The following is a 14,629-nucleotide window of genomic DNA, read 5'->3' on the forward strand; positions in this document are numbered from 1 at the left end:
AAGTTAGTCTGCCTGTGGTTTACTAGACGGGACCCAAGAAAACGCCTTCAGTGGCTAGAAGGGAAGAAATTGGATGGAAAAGATCCACATCAGCAGTAAAATGAGGAAAGAATTTCAGATCATGTACAATAAAGAGGCCAGAGACTTTCCAGGTCTCCGCTGTTAAGGACGGGAACTGGGTTCCTTGTGATGGTAATTATAAGCAGGAGCTACTGTATGCGATGCAGCTGTCATTACATAAACCATTTACTGTAAGAAGGGCTCATTACGTGGGCCCAGCGCAGCATTTCCAAGTTATGCATTCAGGGGGAACCATTCCAATATGGAGACGTGTGATAGGAAAAATAATTAGCAAAATGAAAAAATTTTTTTTTATGGACCTACAAAAGCTGGGTCAACAATGGCAAGTATAAACATTGGGTTGTGAAGGTTAATACACAATATACAAGTAACACATTTAATTTGTCTTGGTTCTCAAGATTTCTGTTGGCGGCCCGGGAGCCCTCTGTGCTGAAGCTGGGATATCCTCTCAAAACCTGACCTGTTGGGGGAGGGGGAGGGAACTGGAGTTGCCCACCCCTGATATAGATGCCCGCTCCCGTTTATGTTCTGTCGCGCTATACAGGGAGTCCTCACTTCTCCGGCACAATGCGTCCCGCAAACCCGCATCGGAGACGACAGTCAGAAAGCGGGACCCATGGCTGGTCAAGATTGCCTCTCTTCCCTTGTCACATAAGCCCTGATAGCGCTGCAGGTTGTGACAAGCTATTCCAAGGGGCATTGAACCCCCCTCATGCTACTCTCTGAGTGACAGGAGAGCAGGTGACATGGTGTTTGTGTACAGCTAATAGTGGTGCAGACACTATGCCCTCCCCTTCCAGATCTCAGAGAGGAAGTGCCAAACAGTTAGTCAGTTCTGATCTGGAGAGACTGGAAGGGCTGTGAGTCTATCCCATCCGGGATGAGTGTGCGCCCCAGGCCGTAGGGGGGCTGGGAGAACACCTAAATTACAACAGAGGCCTCAAGATTACCAGAGGGCCCTGCACCATCCATAGGCCTGGGATCCTCTGACATTAATCTGCAACGCTGTAAAGACCAACTGCAGTGACTGCATGCAATAAAGCCCTTTGTTTTATATACTCCTGTCTGAGATTGCAGTGTGTTGGACGGGTATGGAAGTACTGTGCTTTGGGGGGATCTATCTCTGGGCATCCTGGAGCTCCCTGAAGCTGGAGGCGCTGACACCCTGAGCTGAACATCATGAATCACAAAAGCCTGTCCTGGTCCCCATACCAACGCGGACATCACAGCTCTCCTGACCCTCACAGGTACGCCACAGCACCACAACACATGTAGCAGCCGTAACATCTCCCAGAGAGGGGGGGGGGGGGGCAGTGCGACACAAGTTTATATTTTTTCACAGGTTTTATTGGAATTGGGGTATACAGCGCTGGGGATTTTCTAATGCTATTAGAATGTTATTTTCCATGGCAATTGCATTGATTTAAATAGTGTACATGCCGTTAAATAGAAATCGAATACATGACTGATTTGTGCTTTAAAATCACTGAATCTTCACGCGATCCCTGAAGACCGTCTATAGTTACAGTTACAGTCACTTATTCCAAATAAGTACAAAATGACTGTTCTGTCCACATACTTTTACTGGTCTATAACAAGCATTTTAATTTGTTTTCTTTACAATAAATAAGATGCTTTATATTTGCCAAATTCGAAGAAAGCCTAATTTTGCCAATGTTTAAAGCATTAGTAAGACCCCACCCTGAATATGGAGTACAGCTTTGGTCACCAATCCTAAGAAAAGACATTATGGAACTAGAGAGAGTGCAGAGAAGAGCCACCAAATTAATAAAGGGGATGGAATATCTGATTTATGAGGAGAGGCTAGCTAAATTAGATTTATTTACATTAGAAAAGAGGCGTCTAAGAGGGGATATGATAACTATATACAAATATATTTGGGGTCAATACAAGGAGCTTTCAAAAAAACTATTCATCCCACGGGCAGTACAAAGGACTCGGGGCCATCCCTTAAGGTGGGAGAAATTGAGATTTGATATCTTCAAAAAAAAGTTGGACATCTTTTTAGAAAGGAAATCTATACAGGGATATACCAAATAAGTATACATTTATTTATAAAAATGTTTTACCTAGAAGTAATACATTGAGAGATACGTCTCGTTTTCACGTATGTCCGAGGCACAGAGTTATAACAATACACGGTTACATTAAAACATGGGAAGGATGTTGATCCAGGGAGAAATCTGGGGGGTGCAGTGGCTGCAGAGGCCCCGCGCTCTTCCCCTAGGGCATTTAAATTAAGTGCCGGGGGATCGCGTGAGGCCTCTGCAGTGTCTCCTACCTTGTCTTCGGCGACGCGGCGTCAAATGACGCCATGGGGTCACGCGACGTGGCGCGTCTCCATGGCAATACGCGCCAAAGGACGCCGCGGGTCATGTGACGTCACGCCGGATTTTAGCTAAGGGGGGGGGCACGAGCTAAGAGATAACAGGGAAGGCAGGTTGCAGACCTGTCTGAGACATGCAAATGTGCCATTTTTATTTGCTGGCGTTAGGAAGGAATGAATTTTTTCCCCTTATGACATCATAGGATAATGTGTCACTGGGGTTTGTGTGTTTGCCTTCCTCTGGATCTGTAAATAAAAATATAGAATAAAGTATCTGTCGTCTAAATTTAACACCGGTTGAACTCTATGGACATATGGCTTTTTTCAACCTCATCTACTATGTAACTATCTAACTATGTAACCCTGAGTGTGTTATTTTGGAATAATTGCTATTTTCTGGCTTCTGGTCATTTCTTTACTTTTTACTGGTCTCCCAGGTGCAAAAGCCAAGCTGCAAGCAGCCAAATATTTATCCGAGAAAGGAATCCCATTAAAAGCGACACCATTTCTCCTTTCCCCCATGCAAGCCTTTCGCTGTGATTTTACCCCAGCAGACAGACTTAGTAAACACGTCCCTACATCTCCGTCCATTACTGCCCTAGAATAAGATCCCCAGTGCCAGATTGTCTTTTTACATAGTTCCGTGTTCAAGTACAGTACGTCTCTGACTTGGTTTAAAACGTTTTTCGAAGTGTTACGAGATCTTTTGCCTGATCGGATTCCCTAGGGCTGATCTCGTGTTTAAAACGGAGCAGTGTATTGAGTGTGACATGGGCCTTTTATTAGACAGTTGAATTTTTTGTTTCTCCGAAAGCCTTTTCGTTGAGATATTCTCAGTCTCTTTGCCATTTTAACGAGTAAAACGGAATGTTCCCTTCCTGCCGCGAGCGGACACAGCCCGGTGATTACAGGGCACCTCTTTTATCTCCTCACGCTTTCGTTTGCTTTTCTGAGAACAAAGAATTGGAACAAATTCCTCTGAGACGTTTCTTCCGCTGTGTGTTGCATTACAGATGAGTCTAATCCTGCTGTGGACATCGTCCCGAGTGGTGCGAAGCACTCAGGTATAAGGGTCAGGAATTTGGCCCAGCGTCACTGTGAGAGGTGTAGCCTTTGTTCAATTTAAAAAATAGTCTTTTTGAACTTACTGAAATAGAAGAAATGTTGGCGAGAGTGGCATTAACTGTGCCCGCAAAAACGTGCAGACTTTTGATGCACACTGTTGTACAATAGGGTTCAGAATGAGCTCGGCCTTCTAAATACCGGCGTACCCTTCTGAATTTCAGCCTCTGGCTTTAATATATTTATGTCCCGTTGTTTTTATGTAAAAAAATGTTTGTTGTCTTGTACTGTAGGCTTGTGACTTGTAATTAAAGGTTGATGTCTGAGCAGACTTGTGACGCACTCAAATGACCAGTAAATGTGTTAGCAGGGCCGTGGTGGCAGAGAGGCACAGCTGTAATTCATTAATAAGTAAGTTGACACATCACATGGAGGGGCAAGTTTCAAATAAAACTCTGACATGGAAAGTGGGAGGAGCTGGTCCGTTACCAGCTCTGTTTAACCCCTCCCATGCCTCGGGCTTGTGTCTGTGTTGTTCTACCATGTATGTAATATGTAGCACGTCTTGGCAGTGCTGTATCAAAGAGCTACTTATTGTTAGAAATGTGAGGATGTGCTGGGTACCAGGGCTCTGGATTCCTAGCTCCCGATGGAGACACGGGCGGCTTCAATCCGTGGGGGTTAATGGGGAGATATGACCAGTCACACGCAACAGACCAAGATGGAAATCAGTTGTTAAAAGTCAATTCTGCAATCAGATGACATCAGCTTCTAGCATAGTGACAGCTGACGCCATGTATGATTCATGAACAACAAAAGATGTTATGAACGTGAGGGAGGGAAGCTGCCGAACTTACAAAAGTGTGTATATAAACAAAATTCATAGAGAGAGAGATGAGGTGGGGGGAGAAAAGAGAGGGAGAGAGCGAAAGGAGAAATAGAAGGGGGTAGAGGGGGTGAGAGAAGAGGGGGTGAGAGGAGGAGGGGGGAGGGATGAGATTGATTTCTTACAATTACCAAGCAACGCTGTGTGTTTTCAGCTAGTGTGTGTGTGTGTGTGTGTGTGTATATATATATATAAATATATATATATATGCCACTTAATAAATATGTATGTAAATGTTGGACGTGCTCACTCTGATGCTGTAAATCTGCTAACAGATGGATACTGTGCCTCCCACAGCATTTCCTTATATGCATCTGCAAGTTAAAGGAACTTGGCGTTCTCTGACTTTTTGTAAACAAAATATTTGACATTTGTGCTTGTGTTTGGGCAGAAAAGGGATTTCTTGTTGAAGTGGGAGTGTGACTGGATATTTAACGCTCCAAAACAATAATCAAAATACAGACTGATCTGATTGGTTCGTTCATGTTCCGGTCCAGATGGTAGCAAGACTCGGCGCCCACAGTCTGCGGCGACTGGGACAGTGTCTGACGCAATGAAGCTACAGGGGGTTCATGCTTCTCAATGGGGGTCCATTGCGTCAGACCGCAGCGGTCGCGTAACCACATGTGGCAGCCACACGGAGGACAGTAAGTCTTGCCACGTCTGTATCTGTGCCATCCATTGTGTGGTTGGGGCCCTTCAATTAGTCACGTCACCTTTCCTGCAGGTCTTCTCGGACCTGGATACAGATAAGGTTGCCAGGTGTCCGGTATTGAACCGGACTGTCCTGTATTTGGATACTCTGTCCAGTTTCAAATGAGAGGTACTGTAATACTGGACATGTATGTGTCCGGTATTACCTCCCTGGACATAGGGACCTGACGCACCTTTCACCATTGAGTCCAGTATTTTTGGAGAAGCCACCTGGCAACCCTAGATACAAATACCAACCAAATTACCAGTCCAGTCTATTTGTACAACACTGCATTATCCATGAGAATATAAAGTAAGTAAGACTCATGAGATATTCGGAAGAAACTAATGATGACATAGTCTGGTTGGTAATATTGTTGACAGCTAAATTAGTTACTAGTTGTCATTATTTCTTATCAACATATTTAGCACTAATGCTCCTACGGCTGCAAAGGCTAAAGTTACATCCAATGCTCTAATAGTTTCCTGCAATGTCGGAGACAGTGATATGCTGCTAGAATTACAAGTGGGTAGAACAATGGCTTAATCCCAGCTCCAAACCTTGAGGTGCAGAAAGTATAGAGAGTGATGTAATGTATTGCAAAAACAATGGGGTTTTATGCCACTGTGGAAAATGAGAGTTAAACAATAATTCCCTCGTGCATTTCTCAGCACTTTTTAGACAAGCTTGCATCACCTACACCGTCGTCCGTTGCTATCTGAGCCCAACGTTTCCCTGTCCTTGGTCCTAAAACTACTGTATGGGATATTAGAAGTGTCGCCAAACTCATGGTTTAAATTAATTCCTAGTAAACAGATGAACCCAGGCACTTTGGATTTTTCAACAAACTTAAACTTTATTGTGCCATAAGTACACACAACGTTTCGGCCTCTCTATGCGACTTCACTATGGCTGAAACGTTGAGTGTACTTATGGCACAATAAAGTTTACATTTGTTAAAAAATCCGAAGTGTCTTGGTTCATCTGGTTACTGGATACACTGGATTATTTACAGGTCTTCCCTGGGACCAGGAGCACCGATAACTGTATCTTCTTTTTGTATAGTTTGTTGGTGCGCAGCATGTATCCGCCATTTAATAAATTTCTAGGCAGGCGCTAACGAGGCTGACGGTGAAAAGGGTGAGGTCCTGCACCTGCTCTGTCACCCAAAGTGTGGAAATAAAGTATTCCACAAACATTGCCTTCTCTGTCGGCCTCGCTATCAATCCTTGTGGTGCATAATAGTTTTATCCTGGGCTCCAAACAACTGCAAAGTAAAGTATGAGTTATAGATAGAGAGGTGCACGCCAATAGCCATCTTCAGCGTTTAGCTCATACCAGAGTATATAAGGCTTATATACTCTGGTATTATGTTATATTAACTTTATATTCTAAGCACAGAGGTAACTCAGGTGTTGAATGCAATGCGCGCAGTGTTATGCGCAGGTTCAAATCCCAGCAAGAATTATATTTATGTATTGAGTAACATTGCAGAAATAGAGTTGGTTGAACAACGTCCCTTGTACAGTGTCTGATAGCAGGGATGTGTAGGGCGTTCCATGTGCACAATGCATGGCTTCCGGTTACAGAGTCGTATTATTAAAGATGGCGTACTCTGTAAGGCCAATTTCAGTGAATCCATGGGACATCTGAACAGACACATGGCTCGTCCCATTTACCAGTAGAGTTTACTGAATCTTTCTTATCCAATTAGCCATACTGTACATAGTAGGTGCTCTGTGCATTGAGCCTACCTAACATTTATTTTGAGTCCGTTCCCTGTGATCGTTGCCAGCGGCAGCAGAGAGACACAGTTGACATTCTTGAAGGAAAAATCCATCCACTGGAAATGAACTTTGCTGCTCTGCATAATGTTACCAAGCTCCTCTCTACACTTCCACACTAACCCTGTTCATTCTCCTGAGAGATAGCTGGAGACACACTTACCCCCAACACACAAACTATTGATAAGTCTAGCGTGTCGATTTTGTTTTGAGCCCGGCTGTCCACTCCCTTCTGTTATACAGAGATAGGAAGAAGGGTGATCATTACTACAAAGATATCTCTATCGATATATGGAAGGGGTAATGAAAACATTATAGAGATTGTGGGATAGCGCTGCTTAGTAAACACGGGCCTTTTTGCTCTTTGTAACGGATACAAACACTGCAGGTTCTCCCATAGCATAGAAATACTACACATGGACAGATACTGTACACAGCTATGAATGTAAGTTCTGTAACTAAGTAACAAAGTGGAGTGGTATACAGAGTTGTATACAGAGTTGATAACAGAGAGCAGCTGGGAGGGGCACACACAACTCAACACGCGGGGGCTGTTTTTAGTACAGTATATTTGTACTCTTTAACCTTTGCATTTTAACCTCTTTGGGGTCAGATGAGTCACCAACTTACACTATAGTGGGTCATTGCATTGCAGATCCGTCTGACAGGCAGAGGGCTATTAAAAAAACATTGGTAAGCAGGGTCCTTATTATTGGGGTTTGGTTATTAAGGCACCCTGCCTCTTTCATTAGCATTTATGTAACAGTTAAGGGGCGAAGTTAAAGGGGGTGTAAGAGGTGTGTGCAGGGGTACATATAATGGAGACCGATTTGAGTGAAATTATATCTTGGCTTTATTGAGCCTGTTCCTTTATCCAGGCAAAACATACAAAAACAACAAAATAACAAACCCCTGTCCCTGTGTAAGGACTAACTTACATCTCCAGACCCTATCTGCAGGACTGGAGGGATATTCCCATTACCAGCCTATCACCCCAAAGTCTCAGTAGGTACCTTAAGCAGGTGGCCCTCCATGTCAGTCTCTGGCAGTCTCTGTGTCCAGGAAATATAGGTGTCTGGGTGTCGGGATGTCTTGATCTCAGCACACCTTTGTGCTCAAGACAGGGTCTGTGTGCAGGCTTTTCTGCTCTCCTTCTGTCAGCCCAAATGTGAGCTAAGGAATATCTCTCCTGTTTCTCACATCAGGCATTCTAAAAGTCCTAATCAGTCAGGTGGAGTCTGGTTGACTGTCTGTGTGCAATTAACCAGCACAATGCTGGATTTAGAGGCATTTTCTCTCAAACAGTGATAAATCCCTTATACAGGGGGATTATAAAGCTTTTTATTCAGTAGACCGGGAGTGGTCAACCCCAGTCCTCAAGAGCCGCCAACAGGTCAGGTTTTAAGGATATCCCTGCATCAGCACAGGTGGCTCAGTCGTTGACTGGCCATCTCCAGTCCTCAAGGGCCACCAATAGGTGAGGTTTTCAGGATATCCATGCTTCAGCACAGGTAGCTCAATCAGTCAATTCGTCAGCACAGGTGGCTCAATCAGTGGCCCAGTCTTTGACTGAGCCACCTATTGAGCCACCTGTGCCAAAGCAGGGATATCCTGAAAACCTGCCCTGTTGGTGGCCCTTGAGGGCTGGGGTTGGCCACCCCTGCAGTAGACTATATTTATGGACATGACTAGTGACACTAACCCCGGTGTTGTGCATTGTTGGTTTAAAGCCGAAATTAAACAAACACAGGACAGTGTCTTTTATTTAACCCATTGGTTATTCACTCGCATGTGCCCGTTTTGTACATGGTTATGGTACAGTAACTTAGTTTGGAAGCGCCCTACTCTTGTTCCTACTTCTTTACTCCTTTGTTTCAGGAAGGACAACCATTTGACACTTTATTCCTTTCAAGCATTCCTAATCTCCTTTCAACACATTCCTAATCTCCGTCTCTCAGTATGCCAGAGATGCTTATCCTTAAATATCTTCTCTGGGGTACAGGCATCCCACGGTGACTGAGCCGGTAGGATCAATCGCCTGCTCTCACTGTCTTGGTAAGCTGTACCAATGCACGTGTCCTTCATGCCAACGGGACGTCTGTCAAAGCATCCGTAGTGGCTATAAACGCAGAAATATAGCCCTGCATATCATATGTTGGCTATACAAAGTACTTTCTGAAAGCCAAGGAGGATCAGCTGTTTAAACAAAGCTACTGCCGCTGCTACAGGACTCTCCGGGCCAGAAGGAGAGAAGTCCTGTGAAACTAGAACTGCTAAACCGTGCATTCAGCTCAAACGCGACGGTCTCCATGACATCAGCAATAGGAGGGAGACAATGTAACGCAGGCGAGGTAGGGGGGATACCAAATCATGGTGTGTCAACCGTGTATTTCCTGTCACCTAAGGGTGCCTCAAACCTGGCACAATGACCAGTGTTGCAGAAACACGTTTGCAGCACATTGCATAGGGACAGAGAACTTGGCCGTTCCATGTGTCATGATAACTGGCATTGATTGGGCGGAGATTCTATGTACCCCGAATATCTAGAATGCGGTCATGGATGTATTTAGGGGGCTGTGTATAAAGCATCGCTATACGTGAGGTTGCCGTAAAACAGACGCAAAGAAGAATAGGAATGTATCGTGTCGCTGTGCGTCAATGTATCAAATCAATGTTATTTGTGTTGTGCAGTGTGTGTGTGTTGTGCAGTGTGTGTGTGTGTGTCAGCATCTTTGTCACACACAAATAAACAATGCTTGGGTGGGGTTAGAGCATGGGTGGGCAACTCCAGTCCTCAGGGGCCACTAACAGGTCAGGTTTTCAAGATACCCGTGTTCCAGCACAGGTGTCTCAATCAGTGGCTCAGTCATTGACTGAGTCATGGCCCCTGTTCAATGACAGAGCCACTGATTGAGCCACCTGTGCTGAAGCAGGGATATACTGAAAACGTGACCTGCTGGTGGCTGTTGAGGACCAGAGTCGGCAGCCCCTGCCCTAGGTGTTTCACTTCAGTTTCTAACCAGTTTTATGGAAGATTTAACGAGGATAATTATTCCCAAACTGATGGTCTGCCTCAGCAACAGAACCATATGACTAAGGGGCTTCCACGTGGGAAACAGCTGGAGTCAGACCCTCTCCTAGGTGTAACACACGCCAATGCTGGGGGCACCCCGGTGTATTGTAAAGCAGAACAAATGTATTGCACGGCCCCATGCAGAGCGGGATTAAGTCATGTCACCTGGGCGTGCTTTCCATATCTGTTCTAATCGCCGCAAGCTGCCTGGCAGTGAGAGGGTTAAAATACAGTAGCCGAAGCTGGAATGTAAAATAAATATCTGCAGCATGTTGGGGTTCTCACTTAGGCAGCCCTGGGGCGAACTGGCAAACCTCTAAGCACAAAACGTTACATCTGTCTCACGCGGGGAAGGTCTTTTGTAAGCAAAAGGAACAATCCAACGTAGCTAGCAAGAAAATAAACAAACAACGACAATTTCAACTGACAATTTACCTGTAGATTCTCAGATTCACAATCAATCAACGTCACCCTTCACCTGCAATTAGATGCCACTATCACGAGGTCACTTTGTGACTTAGGTGGGACTGACCCTTTAGCTGACCGCTAACCATGCAGGGTTACCCTGATAACCTGAACTGTTGGTAGCTCTTGAGAACTGTTCTGTTAGACCAGTAGCAACGGTAAGAGGACGCCTGCTGAGTTACCCGAGGAGGAGGAGGAGGAGGAGGAGAATCACCGTCTTGTGACTAGGTCTCCCAGACAATGGGTACATTACGCTCATTTTCAGGTGTCCCCCCGAAAACAATATCATTTCAAAGCTTCAGAAATTCAAATACAGCCGGTACCACTATAGGCAAGCACAAAGCGTTAACGCCGCTCACGCCTTTCTTAATTGTCGCAACCCAAATGTTCTATGCCAGGAGTGGCCAACATCAGTTCTTAAGAGCTACCAACAGTTCAGGTTATCAGGATATCCCTGCTTCAGCACAGGTGGCTCAATCAATGGCTGTGCTGAAGCAGGGATATCATTAAAACCTGACCTGTTGGTTGCCCCTGAAGACTGGAGTTTGACAGTCAACAATTGATAATCTGTGGGCATATTGACACAGACTACTACTGTAACTTCTTATACTTTTCTACAAGTACAAAATCATTACAACCCCCCCCCCCCCCCCCCCCCCAAAGACTTCTTTCCCATTGCAGATAAGCAAGCTCAACACATATTCCACTTAAGGATGCTTTGACAAGCAGCTTCCTAACCGATTTCAGAACATCCTCAGTGATAAAAAAACAAACATCTTGCCAAACCAGAACATCTCCAATTATTTGTGTCCAGTGAAAAGGCATTACTTTAACAAGGGCATGTTCTTCCAAAGGCACTCATCATATAATAGAAGTGTAATCCTATTTTAATTGTCTGGACTTATCATTTCCCAACATGCGTCTTCCTGCCAGAGCAAAGGCATTTTTACAATGAAATCAACCACTACTCATCATAAGATGAAGAAGTGTGGTTTCAGCCCAGGTAACTTGCATTTCAAAAAGTGCAACAAATTGCCAGCAGTTACATTGCAATCCAACAACACAGAGCTCAAGGTTTGAAAGTGTCTTACCTTGAACACACTGAAAAGAATTAGATGTGGCTGGGAACAGCATCTATGAGATGGATAATTCTCAGTGGGAAGTAGCCAGCTGCCCTCCTGCAGGGTTTCTCAGTGAGCTGGGAGAAGTTTGGTACATGGGTAAGGTGCTTGTGTGAGAGATGCTTGGGAATAAGACTCAGAGAATTCTGCACATCCAGGCAGCAGCACCAGGGTTTATATAGCTGCACCAGTAGCCAGGGTGAGTTGCTCACTTCTTTGTAATGGGATGCCTCAAGGCAGGCTTTCCACTCTCTATTAAAGGCACAGCCCCTCTCTGGAGCTGCCTCAGCTTCTCAGAGTGGGACACACATACACAAAGGTATTTGCTTATTGACCATGTAAGGGATCTTGCAGAAAGCAAATCCAGCTTCATGTCAGAATTGCAAATGACTCAGCTTTGCAGAAGTGACACCGAAATGCTGCTTCCTTACCAAATCACACAGGCATTTTCTCCAAAGTTCCCCAAAGCAATCCCAGTCTTCCTTCTTTGTCAGTCTCACTTGGTTTAGCGTGAGATTTCCTTTTCCTTGTGGCAAAGACCCCCTACAATCAGACGCTCAGGGTATTGTATGCACATCAGCTTCCCATTAGTTACGTTTGGGTGTTTGCATCTGCTCAGGCACATCAGTAGTAGTGTAACACAGAGGTGCTCAACTCCTGTGCTGAAGCCCCCCAACAGGTCAGGTTTCCAGGATATCCAGCTTCAGCATAGGTGTCTCAATCAGAGGCTCAGTCAAAAACTGAGCCTCTGATGCCATCCCTGCTGAAGGTGGGACAGATTGTGCCACCTGTGCTGAATCAGGGACTGGATCCAGGTTGTGCTCAGATCCTGTGCCCCTACCGCTATAGACTGAGCCACTGATTGAGTGAGCCACCTGTGCTGAAGCAGGGATATCCTGAAACCCGGACCTGTAGGTGGCCCTTGGGGATCGGAGTTGCCCACACCTGGATGCCTGATTGGAGGCCAAGCAGGCTATGTATACGCTTGTGGATACTAGCAGGGTACCCCAGCGTCAGCTGCAGTATGGTGTGGTGGTGGTGACCCCTGGGAAGGGTATATATCAAAACTGAGTAAGAGAAAGAAACCCGGTATGGGCACTCTCCCACCTGCTGGGGGATTTATAAATGATATTAAAATCAATTTTAATCAATATACATGCTAAAATAATGGGTGTTAAAATGATAATTAAACGCAAATTGGATCCAATAAGTGAAAACACTGAGGTAGGTGTTCTGGATCGACCTGTGCTGTTGAATACGAATGCAATCCTCTTCTGCACTCTATTCAAATAATGAAAGTGTGGGTATTACATCCACTGCTCTTTTGTTGAGGCAAATACGGAGTGTAGCTTAGTAACCACAATCACTATCACCGAAGAGGTCCCAACCATGCGGCAACCTCCCAGATCCTTCCAGCAGGACCCTTGCTACTGATATAACTTGTTTACCCTTGCCTGGTCTGCCACCCTGATGTTGTATACAGAGAGAAAAGAAGTATACTGGCTACCCACTGACAATGTATAGAATGGGTGCAACAGTATTAATAAGAGTAGCAGTATGTAACGTGTGTAAACGGAGCGAGGAAGTGTGCAAATGTAAACGCGCCCTGCTGTATGGTGTAAGGATTCAGTCACTGGAGGTAAGGCGGGCTCGTGAGGCTGCGCATTGACTCCAGTCACACCGGTCTGGTAACTATTACGAGGTACTTGGCGGCACCAATAATTGCCCACCTTAATTAAGCAGTAGAGTCAGCTGGAGCAGCCAGGGCACAGGAAAGACTGTGCGATGTGGGGACCAGTTCCCCCTGCTTCCTAAGAGGGGCTCTGGTTAATAGACGGCTTGTGAAAGCAGACTCAATAGTACATAACATAAAATATAATAAATGCAACTTCTAGCGAACGAGAGTGCCCGCCAGGGGCGTGGATCACGTGGTAATAAAGTCACATCCCTCCCAAGCTCCTATAGACCGCCGGGTCTCTAACGCAGGCGCAGCACGGGGTGCACGGGCAGGAACTCGCAACAATGTTGCTTGTAAGGTTCCAAGCGTAGGCGCGGGAACCCTGTGCGTGCACAGAAGCCGACGCGCGTTTCGCGTAATTACGCTTTCTCAAGGCACGTATAGGCGGGCCCCTTCAGTGATAGTGGTTACTAAGCTACACTCCTTATTTGCCTCAACCAAAGAGCAGTGGATATTATACTCACACTTTCATTATTTGAATACAGTGTAGAAAATGATTGCCTTTGTATTCACAGCACTGGGTCGCTCCAGAACACCTACCTCAGTGATTTCACTTATTGGATCCAATTTGCATTTAATTGTTTTTTTAATACCCATTATTTTAGCTTGGATATGGATTAAAATTGATTTTAATATCATTCATAAATCCCCCAGCAGGTGGGAGAGTCCCCATACTGGGTTACTGTGTATAAGCATGTACATTTTAATTTTTTATAGCACCAACAATACAGTAAAAATGAAGAGCTCACAATCTAATTGGCACACGGGGAGACTAGCAGAAACAGAAGCAGTAAGCTTGTTGGTTGGAGCGTGTACAAGAGCGCGCCCTGCGGGTAAAATAGTGCATTGGTCCCGCCCCTTTTTCATGTGCAGGTGATTTAAGGCAACTAGCTGTACCCAGCGTAACATACGCAGAACTAGCAGATCTTACAGGTTATTAATTAACCATTCATCACCCATGTGCCCTCTACACCTCCCCCCATCACCTATGTGACCTCTACACCTCCCCCCATCACCCATGTGCTTCCTACATATATCCCCATCACTCATGTGCCCCTATACCTCTCCTCCCCATCGCCCCAAACACCTCTCCTTCCCATTGCCCCCTATACCTCCTCATTTCCTCCTACATCTCTCCTCCCTATCGCCCCCTACACGTCTCCACTGCAACCTACACCTCCCTTCCCATTGCCCTTACACCTCCCCATTTCTCCCTACACCTCTCCCCGATCGCCCCTACACCTCTCCCCCATCACCCACACCTCTCCCCCATTATCCCTAAACCTTTCTCTCATCGCCCCCTACACCTCTACCCCATTGCCCTCTACACCTCCCCATTACCCCCTCCCTACACCTTTCCCCAACACCTCTCTCCGAT

General features: G+C 45.5%; 1 protein-coding gene across 6 annotated transcripts in view; it reads right to left on the reverse strand.

The window, feature by feature from the left end:
• The window catches only part of TNC (tenascin C), a 65,385-nt gene extending 53,607 nt beyond the window's left edge, over positions 1-11,778 (reverse strand). For 3 of the 6 annotated variants that reach the window (XM_075579428.1, XM_075579430.1, XM_075579429.1), the window contains exon 1: positions 11,484-11,778. The gene's annotated coding sequence lies outside the window, so the exon portion shown is untranslated. The remainder of the gene's footprint in view (positions 1-11,483) is intronic. The other 3 variants (XM_075579433.1, XM_075579432.1, XM_075579434.1) reach the window with 3 other exon arrangements.
• Positions 11,779-14,629: the final 2,851 nt, after the last annotated feature.

The sequence above is a fragment of the Ascaphus truei genome, chromosome 21 (genome assembly GCF_040206685.1).
Source record: "Ascaphus truei isolate aAscTru1 chromosome 21, aAscTru1.hap1, whole genome shotgun sequence".
NCBI lineage: Eukaryota > Metazoa > Chordata > Amphibia > Anura > Ascaphidae > Ascaphus > Ascaphus truei.